This window comes from Anas platyrhynchos, chromosome 2 (assembly GCF_047663525.1).
Source record: "Anas platyrhynchos isolate ZD024472 breed Pekin duck chromosome 2, IASCAAS_PekinDuck_T2T, whole genome shotgun sequence".
In the NCBI taxonomy this organism is placed as follows: domain Eukaryota; kingdom Metazoa; phylum Chordata; class Aves; order Anseriformes; family Anatidae; genus Anas; species Anas platyrhynchos.
In genome coordinates, this window is record NC_092588.1 from 68,408,620 (window position 1) to 68,424,871 (window position 16,252).

The window sequence follows — 16,252 nt, forward strand, 5'->3', positions numbered from 1 at the left end:
TCCTGTCACCGGGCACCACAGAACAGAGCCCGGCTCCCTGCTCTCCACACCCTCCCCTCAGACATTCATACACATGGATGAGGTCCTTCTGGGTGGCTAAACGGGCAGCGCAGAGCCAGCAGATGGCAACGAGCCCCTGGAAGTCTCCCCCAGCCTCTTCCCCACAGGCCCAGCACCCAGCACCCAGCACCCAGCACCCAGCAGGGGCTCCCTGCTCCCGCTAGGCGGCGGCAGCGGGCGGGCGGCCGCCCCGGCCCCTCCGGGCCCCTCCGGGCCCCGCTCCGCCCCGCTCCGCCCCGCTCCGGAGCCGGTGGTGGTGGCGGTGGCGGCGGCGGCGGTGGCGGAGGCTCGGTGCCGGGCTCTGGGCACCTGCTCGCCTGGCCTCGGGGGCTTCACCGGCGGCCTTCCGAGCCCCCTCAGCGAGCCGGGCGGCAGGTACCGGGCGGGGCGGGCGGCAGGCGGGCTGCGGGGAGGGCTGGCTGGCTGGCGCCGCCGGGGCGCCTCCGGCAGGGCAGGGCAGGGCAAGGCAGGGCAGGGCAAAGCGGGCGCTGTCCCCTCCTGCCTGCCTCGGGCTTCCCCGGCCCCTCCGAGGGCCGGCAGGGGCTCGGCGGCAGCTCCCGGAGCTGCCCTGCCCTGCCCGGGGGTCGGCGGCGGGGAGCCCCTGCCCGCGGCGTGCTGCGGGTGCAGGGCTCGGGAGCTGGCGGTGCTGCTCCTCGCCCTGCAGAGCGGCCGCTTTTGTGTTGTTTTTTCCTCTTTCTTTTATTATTTTTTTTTTTTCTGTGTGCGACGGGGAGCGGGACGAAGCGGTGGCTTCGGTGGCTCGGCCGGGCGGGCACGGCTTGGTGCGGACAGGTATGGGGGAAGTACCGGGTCTGTGTGCTCCTGCGGGGAAAAGTTGCTTGCGAGTAACTTAAATCCCTTCACGGAGAGGCACTGAGCCTCTGCACCAGCTCGGGAGCGGAGCTGCACTTGGGGAAAAAAAAATAACAATAATATAATCGGCACCGATCTGTAGAGGCAGCAAATTATCCTTATTACCTGCGTGGTTTTGATCCTAAAGGGAACCGTTAGAGGAAAGGTTGGCTTAGTCGCCGCGTCTGGAAAAACTCGCTAGCGAAACACAAATACTGAATTTTTCATGGTGCTGACATCCTCCGGCGCTGTCGTGTGGCGAAAGGGCTTGACGGGCAGGTGACAAGCGCTGAGCGCGTCTCTTGGTTTTTAGTTCATAAAAAGAAAACTCGGTGCTCCGAGTATTGCTAAACACGCTTAACGGGAGCTCAACTGAAGAAACAAGGGGCTTGGATGAGATTAATTCTGTTTCATAAAGCGCTGGCAACAATTTCCTGGGGAAACTCTTAACGCTTGTCATCTCTCCCTGTGATATGACTCGCGTTTATTACATGTCCATTGCTGCCTATAGATATCACGTATAGATACTCATTCTGAGACTGGGTGCATGGTTTCAGAATTGAAATTTTGGGTAATATCACAGTGACACGTTCTACTTTACAGTAATTACTCTTTGCCCCTGCAATACTTCTAGTGCAAATTAAGACTGGCATAAGACTACAGTTATTTGTAATTTTATAGCATATCCAGGAGGCTTCTTATATTATCGGTGTGTTTTATTGGTGTGTCAGTAACGATGCTGACTTCTAAAGACGATAACCAGACAGCTAGTGTGGTGGTAACATCACCTTGCATGTGTTTGTTACTTGCCACGTGGTAAATCTTGCTTTCATCCACTCCGGTGATCTGAAACAGCAGCTAATTTCTGAAGATCTCGGGTGGTTTTTCTTAATAATCAATATTGTGGGAGAAACAGTTGTCGGTACCTTTCAAAGCCATGACCTACTTTCTGTATTGATGGGTAAATAGCTTTGCACAGGCACTAAAGGAGTAACCTTACATAGGCACGACGCTGCAAGGGTTGTGTACAGAGCCGTGAGTGTTAAATACTGCAGGGTGGACCAAATGCAGGTACGGTGAGCAGCTCTTCTGTCATTCTGCGTGTTCACAAATGATGTTTGCCATGCTGGCACAGGTACATAGGACTATTTATTTGTTACGTATGGAGCAGTTAAAAGGAAATGGAACATTAATGGGTGAGGAGGACCCAATATATGCAGTTACCAGCCTTACTATTTGATGTGCCTGCTGTGAGTTTTGTAGGAAACTTGCAGCATGCTTTCTGGAATGAAGAAAACTCTGTGAGCTTCACAGGTGAGAAATGGGCAAGAGCATATGGTCATCTACTGAAAAGTTTGCACTAAAGTGGAGCAGTAAGAGTATAACGTCCAGTTACCTGCATAGAACTACATCTGCTGGTGTGCTTGCTGTAATTTATTTTAATTTCTCAGTGTGCTAGTTGTTCTGTAGTAGGGCTTCCTCTTTATACTGCTGCAGACAGGCTGCCAGCAGATACATGTATGTTTTGCTCCACTGTGTTAAATGCATCGGGTCAGCCGATAAAAGGGGCTTTGGCACAACAGCGATGAGCACTAGAGCATCCAGCTTGCAGATGTCTAACTTGTGACAAAAACCTGTAGCTTTGGAGTGCTGGCCAGTGATGGGTGCATGGGCTGCCTTGGGCTAGAGCATGGAACATTTCTCATTTGAGTAGGAAGCCACCTGAATTAATTGACAGATAATTCAGAACTGGGGCTATGTCTTAAGCCCACAGGAAAGGCAGGGCTTAGGCAGCCTAATCCAGGCTGGGTGGAAGTGTCAGCATCAGCCAGAAACACCGCCTGCAGTTTTGTTTTGGATTTGGATGCTTTTCATTAGCTGTGGTGTTTCCTCTTATCGAGGCCTAAAAAAATCAGAAGGTGTGTACAGTCTTACCTCATGAGAAGTGGGAATTAATGAGAGGTAGGTTAATGTTTTCTGTTGAGGTGTTTGCTGAGGGGAAGGAGCAGGCGCAGAGGCATTGGAGTGGAGTAACAGATGTGCTGCAAGTTTCATCCTGACTTATCTCGAGATAATTTAATCTCCCCATACCCTAAGATACTGTTGGCTTCATATCAGCGTGTACTGAACCTTACAGGGAGTTCTTACTTCTATTATTAGCGTTGTAATATGAAACTCAGTCATGTGTCCTGTATAGGACTTTGTATTCCATTTCTTTCTTCCCTCCTTTCATATCCTTGCACACCAAGTATTTCACAAAATGATAGGAAATCAGATAGTAGATGAAACATCCTCCGATAGCTCGCTTTATGAAGCTTTCTGGTTTTAATTTTACTTTCTCCCTGTTGGCAAACTGCATTCAAAATCTTGGAAGAGTCATCTCCATGAGGAAAATGGGGGTGCTTCTTGACCTAATTCAGTGGCTTGAGCTGTGCTGAAGCCTGGTCACGCACATATTCTAGTTTTTATGGTATAGATTTCTGAACATTGCAAATGAGTAATAGAAACAAAGGGTTCCTGTCTGCTGGACCAGGGAGATTGAAGAGAAAGTTACAACCTTTACTTAGCATTGGTGAGGCCATGCCTGGAGTAAGTGGAGTAAGGAATGAGTGTCCAGTTCTGGGCCCCCAGTACAACAGAGACATGGACACATTGGAGAGAGGGCCACAAGACGTAGGGCCACAGAGCTGTTGAAGGGCCTGGAGCACCTCTCCTATGAGGAAAGGCCGAGAGAGCCGAGACCATTTAGCCCGTGAAAGAGGAGGTTTGGAGGGAATCTCCTCAATGTCTATAAACTCCTGAAGGGAGGATGCAATGAAGGTGGAGCTGTGCTATTTTCAGTGGTGCCCACCCTCGGGACAAGAGGCAATGGGCACAAACTTGGATGCAGGAGGTTCCGTCTGAACATGAGGAAGTATTTTGCTGTGCAGGTGTTGGAGCTCTGGTGCAGATTACCAGTGAGGTTGTGGAATCTCCTCCTCGGAGATGTTCAGAAGCCACCTGGATGTGGTCCTGGTCAACTGGCTCTAGGTGGCCCTGCCTGAGGAAGGGCGTTGGGCCAGATGTCTCCAGAGGTCCCTGCCGACCTCAGCCATTCCGCAATTCTTTGTGATGCTGCAAGCCCTCAGTGCGCTGCTGAGCTTCTGTTCATCCTGTGTGTGTCCCACGTGCTTTTGGCTTGCAAGTTTAAGAAGTCTAAGCAAAATCTGAGTTCTGGGCATATATTTGGGATGCAAGTTCTCCATCTAGTGCTCCTCAGTGAGACATGAAGTATTTTTAAAGCGTTCCAGGAAAGAAGTTGGAAAAGAGGTGGATAGTATCTGCACTGTTCACCATTCTGACAGTTCGTCAAGCTTTCGGTAGCATGTGTCCATAGTTTTAGGACATTCTTCTGGTTTTGCATGGTCTTGCTATCTTGTGTCTTCATGCTTCATGTCTGGTAGCAACACCTTCATTTTATCAAATACAGTCCTGTAAGAATCCTCACCTCTGGTTTAACAGGAGATCATAGCAACAATGAGGAGCGTGGTGGATCTCTGCAGTCTGTAGGCCCCTAGTCTGAAGCCAGCACATTATCCTGTCCTGTTTGAAATGAAGATCAGAAGGAGTGGGCTGATCAGGTAATTCCTGTGACTAGGTTCCCCCTGTTCACATTCTTCAAATTTCTCTCCTATAGGAAGATTAAAGAACAATAGACAGGTAATGGAGTTTTATAGGCGACAAGAAACAACAAAACTTGCATGTGGTGCAGATATATGTTAATCTCCCATGTTGGCTGTAATTTAATCATTTCCCTCTCTTGGTATATTTGGGTTTCATACAGGTACTTACGGCAGCATAGTTTAAAGAGAGTGTCCCAGGCTGTGAAGTATGACTAAAAGCCCTGCTGAGGAAGCTTTTTCAGAACCTGGAATTTGGAGGAGCTCTTCAAACTAAATGGTTATCACCAGTTTTCTAGTAGAAGGAATTCGGGACAGTGTGAATAGTGCTGCTTTGCGAAAAGCATGACAGATATTATTCTTTAAATCAAAGAGTAGAAATACAGCCAAAGTAGTATGTCATAGGTCTGCTTGTGTGGATCGATTAAGTATGTTTCAAGGGGTAATGTAGTTTACTGTTGACACAGCCACCTACTTTCTATCATCTTTATCAACAATCAGCTTTTATCATCATAATTTAACTTGGTGGTCTGTACATTATGAAGCTGGATAGATAATCATTCTTAATCAATACTGTTTGGTATTAAGATAGCAAGCCCAGCTCTCTCAGCCTTTCCTCAGAAGGATCTCGTTAATTCATGTCTGTACATGTGTTATCAAAGTGGGCAGAAAGCTTTACAAGAGCTTTGAAGGTTTTTCATGGAAGTGAAAACAAAATCAGTATGTTAAATTTTCTGCAAGACAAAATTGGATATATGGAAAGTGATTCGAAGTCTCCTTTGCTCTTCTGTTTTGGTGTGATATGAAACAGTGTACTCTTCCTCTGAGTTCACAAACTTTCAAATGAACTAAAAAGCTTTATTTCTGAAATGGTTAAGTGGACAAATATTAAGTGTTTCATTGTTGTTTTTTGTTTTCTGAGCGACAAGTGGTAAAATTGGTGTAAAATGTTAAAATACTTTAACCTTTTGTAGCTGTTAAATGCAGTTCTAATGTTTTGGTAGCAGCTTTTGTTTTAGTGACTCTGCCAGAAGCTAGTAGTAGCTAGTAGTACTAACCAAGGCTGGATACCTCAATGGTGTTATAAATATCAAGCAAAACATGCCATGTGCACAAAGTAGAGCTACTTTTTTGTTTGTTTGTTTATTATTATCAAGGAACAAAAACCTCCTTTTAAAGTCTCTTACTTGTTCTTTGCACTATTAACCAGGAGATTTCTTTTTAACCTAAACAAGACTTCTGTAAAATAGCTTTGGAAAAAGAGCAGTTACAGGTAACTGAAATCCAACAGCAAAGTATTTCAGTGTGAAGTTGCACGGTGTCTTGTTTGTGCTTTGAAGTATCAGAGGGGTTACAATTTGCCCTCTCCCTCCACCCAGGCAAGGTCTCAGCCCTGTGCGTGGTTCTGTGGAAAGCAAGCGGGTCGTAACACCCAAGTGCGATGAGTAACCACGGCTGTTCCCCTGGCAAGCTATGGGATGCAGTTACACTCTGTGGAATGACGTATTTTATGAATCAAAGCTGGGAGTGTGAGCTGTGACTTGCATGTGCGTGGGGTTTTGTACTGTAGCAGTTGCGCTGTTTTGCCTGCAGTTGTGAATATGGATCCTGTCCTTCGATCCTGGGCATCTCCCAGGGCTTAACCCTCATTGTTTGGAAGTCTGTTCTCTAGAGTTTGCTTTTAAATTTTTTTTTTCTTTTTTTTTTTTTTTTTTTTTCAGTTCAATATTTTTTATCCCACATTTTGGATGAATATGTGGTTGGCTTCTATTTTAACCTCTGCATTAGTGTAAAATATTTTCCCTCTTTTATTTTATTTTACATTTTTGCATTTTATAGTTGGAAAGATCTGCACCTCTTGGACTCGTATAGTACAAGTAGAGGTACAACTTTTGAAGGCAAACCTAGATGTGTACCTAAGTTAAGCACTTGCAAGGATTTTTTTTTTTTATTTAAAAAATTTTTTTTTTGATTGCTGGAATTGCATGAGTGCTGTAGTGGTGTGTGGAAGAACATATCTTTGTGCATGTGTTGCTAACGTTCTAAATAGCACATTCAAAATCTCCACTCTGTCGATAAAGCAGGTTGTACTTTGGTCAAGTTGAAGATCAGCTAGCACATGCTAAAGTACAGCTTGCCTTATCACCACGTTATTATTTCCGAATGTGTTAGTCCATATTTGCTTTAGGAAAGAAAGGAGTCTTTGCAGCAACCTAGTGAGCACAAGTCGGCTTGGTTGGCTTTCATATTCTTGTTTATAGGATGGGGTGGTTTCTAGTTTTTACCTATAATTCTAGCTGTATATGCACCTGGAAAGCTTTATCACAGCACCTCTGACACACGTTAAAATCTTTCCATGTTAAAACATTCTGGCTTATGGATTAACTCCATCGTTATGGTATGGGTAAACTTTTATCGTCTCCCTGGTTTCTTATTTGTGGGTCTAGAGGGTCAATGGATTTGCTAATTATCAGGAGATCCTTGGGCTTTTGGGAGATCAAGTTCTGAAACTCTGTTAGCTTTCTCTTTCACGTGTGAGTCTCTAGACTACTGTTGTTTGATTGTATGATTTCCACCCTTGGTTATTATTAACTCAGTATTAAATCTAGATTATTTATTTTTTTCCATCAAGTGATGTGATGATTAGAACCGTCCTTCTGTTAACGTGTGCAATGTGTTAAGCCCTGCTGGAATTTCACCTGTTTTACACATTGCCACCTTTAACTACGGATTTCTCAGATGCATGGTAAAAAAAAAAAAAAAATAGTGCCACAGACTCTGCTTGGTGGAAACTTATTGATCAACTGCAGTTTAAGTAGAGCATAAGTCACTTTCAGAATGATCTTGTACGTCATTCAGGATATGTTTGAAAAGAGGTCATGGCTACGTGGAGTCCTTTTATAGAATGACACTATTTTATTAAGGAGCACAAACTTCTTTTTTCCCTTCAAAATGTTTCTGTAAATATAATCTGTTGATTATATAATGATGATGTCTGATAATGACATTTGAAAAACATTGCTAAGAATCACTGATGTGTGTTTGACCATCTAGTTAAGAACCTGAACTCTTTTTTCATGGTAGAACAATACAGCTGAGGCTGATCACAGAGGTAGGCATGTTTTTCTTAAGCTTAGTGTTTTTATGTCAAATATAGGATGTCTGTGTAGTTGGCTTCTATTTCTACATCTGTATAAATAGTATTTATTACAGTTTATAATTATGGGAGCAGCTGTATGGTGGAGGGGGAAAAAATCAATACTTTCCATCTTAGTCCAAAAGCGATAAGTGATTTGATGTCACTGATGAAATTCAGATTTGTTAACACTGGGCAAGTATTCATCTGTGAAAATGCTTGTGATACGTATACCATGTATATTAAATTATCAGAGACTTTTAATAGGACTGGACATAAGGGTATTTTCTTTAAATTTGGAGCCCAAGTAAAATATTTTCTTTTGCTGTTCTTGCATTGTTTTGTTGTTGTTGTGATTTTTTTTTTTTTTTTAAAGAAAAACAACTTAGCAATGGATACTTCTTACTTTTAGATTTGTTTGACTTTAGTAACGCAGTTGTTCTTTGAAGTAGTTGCCAGAAATTTTCATAAGCTGAGAGCGAGCCAGTGGGACCGTGCCAGTCTGGGTGCACTACTGATGTGGCAAGAGACCAAAAATCCACGACAGATTTCAGAGGTCGGCAGTGATACTTGTGTAGCTGTCTTAATTGCAGCTTCCTGTTCACTACCTTCGGTGGATTTTAAGTTTATTCTTCAACTTTGGTGGCGGCTTTCCTATTCATATTGAGAATGCACACCTGGAAAAAAGATACCTATCTGAAGGAAGCTGGCGGTTTGGCACCTGAGAACTGATAGGGCTCCAGGATTATAGGGAACACGGTCAGTTTTTTTTAGTAAGTAGGAAGCGATATAATAGTGTTGAATAATGGAACAGGTTAACACACAGCCTTCTGATGTCGTGTGCCTTCACAAAGTGGAGCAAAGGCCTCGCTCCAAATGTATTGATCGCAGGCTACTTTTATTAACGGCAGGTGCTTTTGTGGAACATTATTATACGATAACACACACAGAGCTATTCACAAACGTGCGTTTGCATTCTGCATAGGACCTTTGCTTTGTAGTGAACTATCTATGTCCACAATGCAAGGATGGCTGTGTGTTGTGAAATTATCCTGTTGATACCAGCTTTGCCTGTTGTATCAAGCATTGAATGCTTGAATTGAATGCATTGAGTGCTTTGAATGCTTTTTTCCCCCATCTCCTTAGAGATTTAGTTCTCTGTCAATATGCTCCATAATGTGAAAGTGAAGGTACACATGTAATTTCTATTTCCCTAAGTAAAGATGAGAGAATTGTTTTTCTTTCCTAGCCAGGTTTTAGAGTAAGTGTTCTGAAAAGTTTGTCATCTCTTTCCAAGGATTTCTTGTTTTGTTACCTGAGCATAGAGCAAAAGTGCTGGAAGCAGCGTTACGGGTTCTCACAGTGTCCTGACCGCTGCAACAGATTTCTGCCTCTCTTATTGGGGCAGTTGGTGTGCTTTTTCTTTTATTAATTGTAAAATTCTTGCATATTGACATGATAGAAATAATAAACTTAACTCTGTTTTATAATGTGAAATTCAAGTTATTTATTATCAATATGAACAGAACACAATTACCAAGTTGTTTGAAACATGGTAAACTGATAAATTCAGTTTATGAAGTGTTAATTTCTATTCAGTTGAATATAATGGCTTCAGGTCTACTGTTAGCAGCAGTATGCTTAGGTTTACAGTAAAAGTGTCACCTGTTTAGAAAAGGTTTGGTATACGTGACTTTGGAGCAGTCTAAGGTTTTGTGGTAATGCAATGGAACATGAAGCTAGATATATTCAGAACAGAACAAGTAAAAAAGGCAGCTTGTCACTAGAGTAAGTTGCTGTTACTTATATTGAATTCTTGATTCTGAATTCATAAGTAATACAAATAATAATTAAAAAAAAAAACTGTTGGAGCAAAACAACTGCTGATCAGGAAATATATAGGAAATGAATCTTACTCATATTGTGTTATTTTTTTTTTAGATTATGAATGAGGAATCCCAACTCCTCTGTAACAGGAATTTTTATGGATAAAATCCATCAGCATCTGCTGGAATTAATGAATAAATTGAGGGCTTAATGAATGAGCCTTGAGAATCTACAAAAGTCCAGTCTAAAGTTAGCTGCATCATCAGCTATTCTGAAGAAGGAGAGGTTTTGTTACTGCTATCAGTTACAAACTCTGTTACTTGTTAACTAGTGCGTGCTCTGGTGTTTGACTTGCTTAGAATAGTGTCATGTTTTATGCTAGGGTCATCTGAGTGTTTTTGTTTTTCTAATTACCAAGGACATCTTACCCAGCATAAGAAAGCTTGTTTAAAATTTCTCTTTTGGGTGTTGAAGAAAGCAGTCAGACAGATATAAACTGTGTTAAGCTGGTGTGGAAAAGAGAAGTTTGTGTGTTTCTTGGAGCCTACCAAGTGCCCAATGTTACAGCTTTTAACACCTCCGTTACCAAAGGCAAATAGCTCTTCTGTGTACTCTGTCTTTCCCTTCCAACATTTGCAAGCAGAAAAACATTAACTTAAACACCATACTTGGTTTCATCTTATTTCTTCATTTAGCCAAACTTGCTTCTAAACCCAAGCCAACGTGCATGTCCTAAAGACTCTGTGCACAAGCAGTCGCTGGCCAACCAACTTTGCAACCGCGTGGTCTGTGGTCAGAGGCAGGGCTGAACTGCTATCACAGGAAATATAAAAGCTGGTTTTACTGGATTGCTCAGATGGTGACTGCAAGGCAGCCCAGCAGGTAAGGTCGGATGGTACAATGAGCCTAGTTTTTTTGGTGTCTTCCTTTCTGTCCACTGAGGTTCCTTTGGGCAGTTGATGTCCAGGGACTAAGAGAGGTGAAAGCTTCAGTTTCTTCAGTACTTTTAATTTTTCATGTGCTGTCAGGTGACCCCAAACCATGTTGGATCAGTGTTGGATCAAATGAATTTTCAGCTCCTGAATCTATTTGGTTGTCTGAAGAGCATGCCATTGGTTCATCTCTGCTCTGTTCATCTCTGGGTCTGTTGGTTAGTTTCAATGTTTTATTTAAAACAAACAAACAACAGCAACAACAAAAAAGTAGATTCCTAAAGATATTAAGTTATATGAAACTATATATATTAGGCTATAAGAAAACTGGTGTATAGAAGAGGTTGTCGGGTTAGTGTCTGCCTAAGAGAAGGGCTGCACTGTGGGACTCGGCAGGTTTATATACAGTTGTGCCACATGATAACAAGGGAGCAGGTGCTTGACTTGGTTTCAACCACTACTTCTGTTTCATCTCTTCGCGTCCTTTAACTAAAGGCTGGGCAAGAAAAGAGAAGGGCCTGGCTGCTGAAATGTATATGGGACTCAAAGATTTGAGGACTAGGGCCAGAAGAGAGGAAGAGTTCAGGTTTGGAAGCATGGCAAACTAGGATAGTTTAAAAAAAAAAAAAAAGACTCGTAGTTGCGTTGTATATGGACCAACTGGTTCCCATTGCATTTAGATGCATGTCTGTTCAGGAGCTATCATCTACATTCTGTCATGTTGTGCTAGCTTGGTTTGTGAAGATGGGCTGCTTTTGTCTTTCCTTTTTTTGTTCTGTTTTTAGAAGTGAAGACCGGTTAGCTTGTTCCCAGCTGTTAGGAGAGGTTAAAAACAAGCCTTGTAGGTCATGGCATCCATAGTATAGCATTTGTAGGTTACATCTCTTGCGTATGCCATGAGGTGCGTTTGTGATTCTGCTTACTTTGGAACTTTTCCCATATAGATATGAAATAAGACATTTATGAAATGTGTGTATTGTAAACTATAGTTACTTGGAGTAAGCATTCTGTAGACATTAACTTCTAATACCTGTCTGTGCCAGCCGTGTTGCTAATGTTAAAGATGTGATGCTTGTCCAGTTTTGGGTAATTCCTGCAGTATCAAGGTTTCACAGTCCTCTTTTCAAACTTAGCCTATGCTATCAGATAATATACATCAGGGTAGTGTGTTGAAATTTAAGGGTGAAATTCTTAGTGAACTGAACTATTTATTGCCTGGATATAAGAAGGAAAAAAAAAATCTTTGCCTTGAACCATTAAATGGTGGCATAAGTTGCGTGCACAACTGGTGGAGTCTTCCTTGTAGAAATATTCAAGATTTGACTTAGTGGGTCTTTGGAAAACTTAAAGTCCTGCTTTCAAGAACCCTTGGATCAGATGGTCTCTGGAGATCCCTTCCAAACTAGACCGTTCTGTAGTCTAGGTGATGTATAGTCATGTTTCTTCTAACATATTGGTGGCAGCTTAATACTATGAAAATAACATCAATCTTATTAATAGCATGCATTTTGTTCTGCTGAAAATAAACGGGGGAAAGAAATTAATCCGCCAGCACAAATCTTTACAGCTTCTCAATGCTACTTTTAAGGGAGCTGACATTATTTTTCTGCATTAGAGAAGCAGCTACAATACTGATACTCTGTTGTTCTGATTTATATGAGATCAGAGTCCAAAATGAGGAAAGAGCTCTCAGGCTGCCTCTCAGAGGATTTTGCCTGATAGATAACATGCTATTAAAGCAATGTTTAAAAATGCTTACTTCAAATATAATCCAAAACCATTGATTAGTCGTACCAAAAGCTCATTGTTTTTGCTTTGATATTGGCTTTATGTAAATGGAGAAAACCTGAATGAAGAGGATTTTATGGCAGAACGTATATTTGTTACAGAACAATCTGAGCATGTTAGGACAGAGTTATGAATGGTGGGAAAATGTATACTTTTAAGACACTTTGAGGTGAACAGATCCTTTTTATGTGTGTTTGGCTTTTCAACCTACTGTTTTCAAAATGCCTGGTGTTAGTGGTTTGCCTTCCTGCAGCAAGGCGTTTTGGTCTCGCCCCAGCAGCTCACTGCAGAAATCATTCAAGAGTCCAAGTACGCTTCTGACTTTCCCTGTAACTGTGTGCTGGCTGGGCTTGCAGATTTTGCCAAGGAGATTCTGCTCAGGAAATACTCCTAAGATCTGTGTTAGCCTGGTGAAGTCTTTGTATGTAATAAATGAAATATGTGTAGTACAGCAGAAGACGTGAAAATTTAGACTCAGCTTTCTGAATGGAACTTTGTTGTCTCTTACTGGAGGTAACAAGTCTTGTAGGCTGCTTTATGGGAAAATATACCCTAGTATTCAATAATCTTATGTGCTCTTCTGTCACATACTTGCATGTGAAAATAAATGTAGGGACTGCTCGGCTTGGTTATGATTTGGATTGAGCTTGAATAGCAACTTTTGGGCACTGCTTGGAATGCTTAACTTCACAACCAAAATCTAGTGCCTATAAATGGGTATACTTTATAAGCCTGTTTAATAATGACTCCTCCTCCCTTACTACAGAGTTTCATGTTTGCTCTTGGGCATGGGTTTTTCAGTGTTTTTTTTTTTTTTTTTTTTTTTTTTTGAGGGCAAACCATGGCAGTTGTCCCAGCTGGTAAAAAAGCATTTCAGTAGGGAAATAACTACAAGGTCAGCATTCCTCAGATGTGAAAGCCTTCTATTTTTTATCTCCTATGTTGTTGCTGTTGACTTTTTTTTCTTGTTTGAGATCTTTCTCCTCCTTTGCATCTGGATCAGCCATACCTATTTTTTTTCCTGGCTCCTAACCACTTTAGGACCTGTTATTTAATTTGGGAGTGAGGTCTTTCCATTGTGTTTGCTTGTGAGATGAGGTGTTCAACGGAGATGTTTCCTCCTCTTTCCTGACTTGTTAGCATAATTGCAGCCACCGCAGCCTGTGTTGGAGCAGACAGCACTGCTTCGGGCGCTGGCATGCTGTCACCTTTCTGCATTGATAGCCGGATTTATAATTAACGACTGTTTGCACAACTACAAATAGAATAATTTAGCTGTCAGCTTCCTGTGGCGAGGAAGAAAGGAAGAAAAGATCCTCAAACGGGCTAACCCCGAAATAAAGAAGTTGCCTGCTATTGCCAAGTAGTCTTTTTTTCCACAGGCAGGGAACATGCGGGATTTGTTTCAGGCTTGTCCTTGGCAATAAGAAGCTGGCTTCCTCGGTGAGCACACATCCCGGTGTTCAGTGGTATGGGGTATCCAGATCCCCCACAGCATCCCTCATTTATACCTTTGGTGTTAAAGCTGATCTTTTGGGGAAGCTGGCAGCATGAGGAGGTTGGTGGTGCTGGAAGTAAAAGGGTGCTTGCAGAGGTTTGCCTTGCCCAAGCAGTTATCAGAGGAAAGAGCCCAGCTGCAAGTGACCTTTTCCCAAACTTCAGAACAGGTGTTTTGCCAAGAAAAATAGGCAGTTTTTTATTTAAAAGAGCAATTTTTATTGCTCTTGAGTAATTGTCACCTTCAGGTGAGGTATTAGTTGACTGTAATATAACAAAATTATTATTTTATCTTTTCTTCCTGCCATTTCCTTTGGTTTAGCTTTCAGTTTCATTCCAAAAGATACAAAACTTGTTTGGTTGTAAACATTTGGAACCCTTTCTTTACTGTGTCTTTTACAGGATGTATATTTTGATACCAACTTCCTTAGACTTGGTAACAGTTGCATTGAAGAGGGATCTGGAATAAACTTAACAGTGTGTGGCTGGGCTTGTCAATTAACCTCATAAAGGTGCCACAGCCTCAACAAATTCAGCTGTTTTGATACCCTTTTCTTTGCCTTCCAAACACTTGTCTATTATTATTAAACTAATACCCTTTCTGTCAGGAGCAGGTTGCAATATGACTTCTGATTGAAACCTGCTCAAGTAAGAGTGCACTTTTTTTTTTCTTTCTTACAAGCTCAGTAGGTAAGTTTGTAAGCTTTCTTGCTTACAGGCAAGTAGTGTAATATTTCCACAGTATTGTCTTGTGAAAGTAATTAGTATGGTGTAAGATGATAGTTGTGATTATGCCCCTGGATGGAGCTACCGTCTCTGCTCTTCTGAGCTTTCCATTTCCTTCTCTTTCTGCAGCTGTTAACAAGGTAGACTTGCGGAATTGGTCTGAAGTGTTAGAAGTGAATGCTGACGAAGTATCTTATACTTCAGCAGGTCAAACCTTTGTCTGTTTGGAAAACAATAAGCTACAATCTTTTTTAAGTGTAGTAGCGTGTTTGGCGCAGAAGGTAGTGCCCGTGTCTGGTCACTGTGAGTCAGCTGTATGTACACTATGTATTTGAGTAATGTTGTAGAAAAAAGATGACAAATTGAGCTGCAAGAGTGCCAAATAATTGAACGAGATGCATCCAAGCCCTTACCAAGCTGCAGATAATACTGTTTGACTAAGACTCAAAGGCAGTGCTGTCGAGGAAACAAATTCAGGCCCAGCATGAACTCGTACTGTTGAATGTTTCTGAAGGGAAGCCCACAGAAAATGCCTAAACTTCAAAGGATACTTAAAAAACAAAACAACAAAACTGTTGGCATTTCACAGTAAGTGGTCTGTGTCCAAAAAAAAAACCCCAAAACATACTTTTTTTTCTACTGTTGCTTCTAAGAATTTGTATAAATGAAAACATCACCCATCCTAAATCTTTTTTTTTTTTTTTCCTGGCTATGTTAATCTAGCTCATTAGGAACAAACTTTCTTCATTGTGTTAAAGATGCAAGATAATTCCTTTCCACTGTCTTACCTAATTTCTTCCTGTTCCAGTCTCTACCTTATTATCATACTTTCGCTGCTGTTCACTTTGTTCCCTTACGCTTTTATTCATCCTGTACTTTGTTTCATGCCTGGTCTCTGTTTCTCACAAGCCTCAAGGTTTTGAACTTTATTTTAGCCGGCGTTGTGCCGTGAAGTTCCCCCAGACCTCCCTTTCATATTCTTGATGTGCTTCTTTGCAGGTGTTGGACAGGCAGACAGCCCGTGACCACATTCAGTCCCCAACAAAACTGTTTTACCACTTATTCTACTTATTTACACTTATTCTATCTAGTCTTTCACATGGCATTTATCTTTAAAGGATTCCTGTTCTTAACATGAGACCGTAAGCTATTGCATGAACTTACCCTGGTGGAAGGTTAGCCACCTTACATATCGATTTCAGTGAAATTTGGGCTAGATTTGACAGTTAATCCCTATTACTTGCTAAGGCTGACTATTTTTTCTAGTTTTTGCAAGGGACAAAGTTCTTTAGGTGAAATTTCTAGGGTTTATTAATAGTCGGAAAGCGTGTATGGCCTGGGCCAGAGTTTGTACTTTGGTTCCAAAGATCAGATGCGGGTTGAGTGCATTCATCATGTGTAAATATTGATGGCACATTCAGAAAGTTCTTGTGGGCAAGCAGATCACTTACATGGTCGTGACAAGGTACATTTTGCACTAGGAAAGCAACTAAGGTTAAATAAACAAAGCAGAGTATTTTTATAGAGGTGTAATCTAGGGTAGACAGTCTGGAAATAGGGGTCGTTAACTCTGTTACTGATCTTAGCATAAGCTTAAATATTAGGAACCTGCATAAGGGTTTAGCTAATAGCTTTTAAAATAAAGTAGCTAATCTACTTTACTCGGTTATTGGGGCAAAATGAGCTTGACAGCATTGTTTGAAGAATTGATTTCAAATTAACTTCTCCTTTAAAGCTCTCATGCCAAGCAGCCCTTTTCAGAGAAATGGGCTTTG

General features: G+C 41.8%; 1 protein-coding gene across 6 annotated transcripts in view; it reads left to right on the forward strand.

The window, feature by feature from the left end:
* PTPN3 (protein tyrosine phosphatase non-receptor type 3) overlaps positions 1 to 16,252 on the forward strand; it is a 160,104-nt gene that overhangs the window by 37,531 nt on the left and 106,321 nt on the right. The window contains exon 2 of one of the 6 annotated variants that reach the window (XM_072034895.1): positions 4,414 to 4,532. The exons of 3 other annotated variants lie outside the window; for them this stretch is intronic. The gene's annotated coding sequence lies outside the window, so the exon portion shown is untranslated. Of the gene's footprint in view, positions 1 to 297; positions 436 to 720; positions 853 to 4,413; positions 4,533 to 16,252 lie in introns of those variants that run through there. 2 more of the 6 variants (XM_027451803.3, XM_005024898.6) reach the window with 2 other exon arrangements.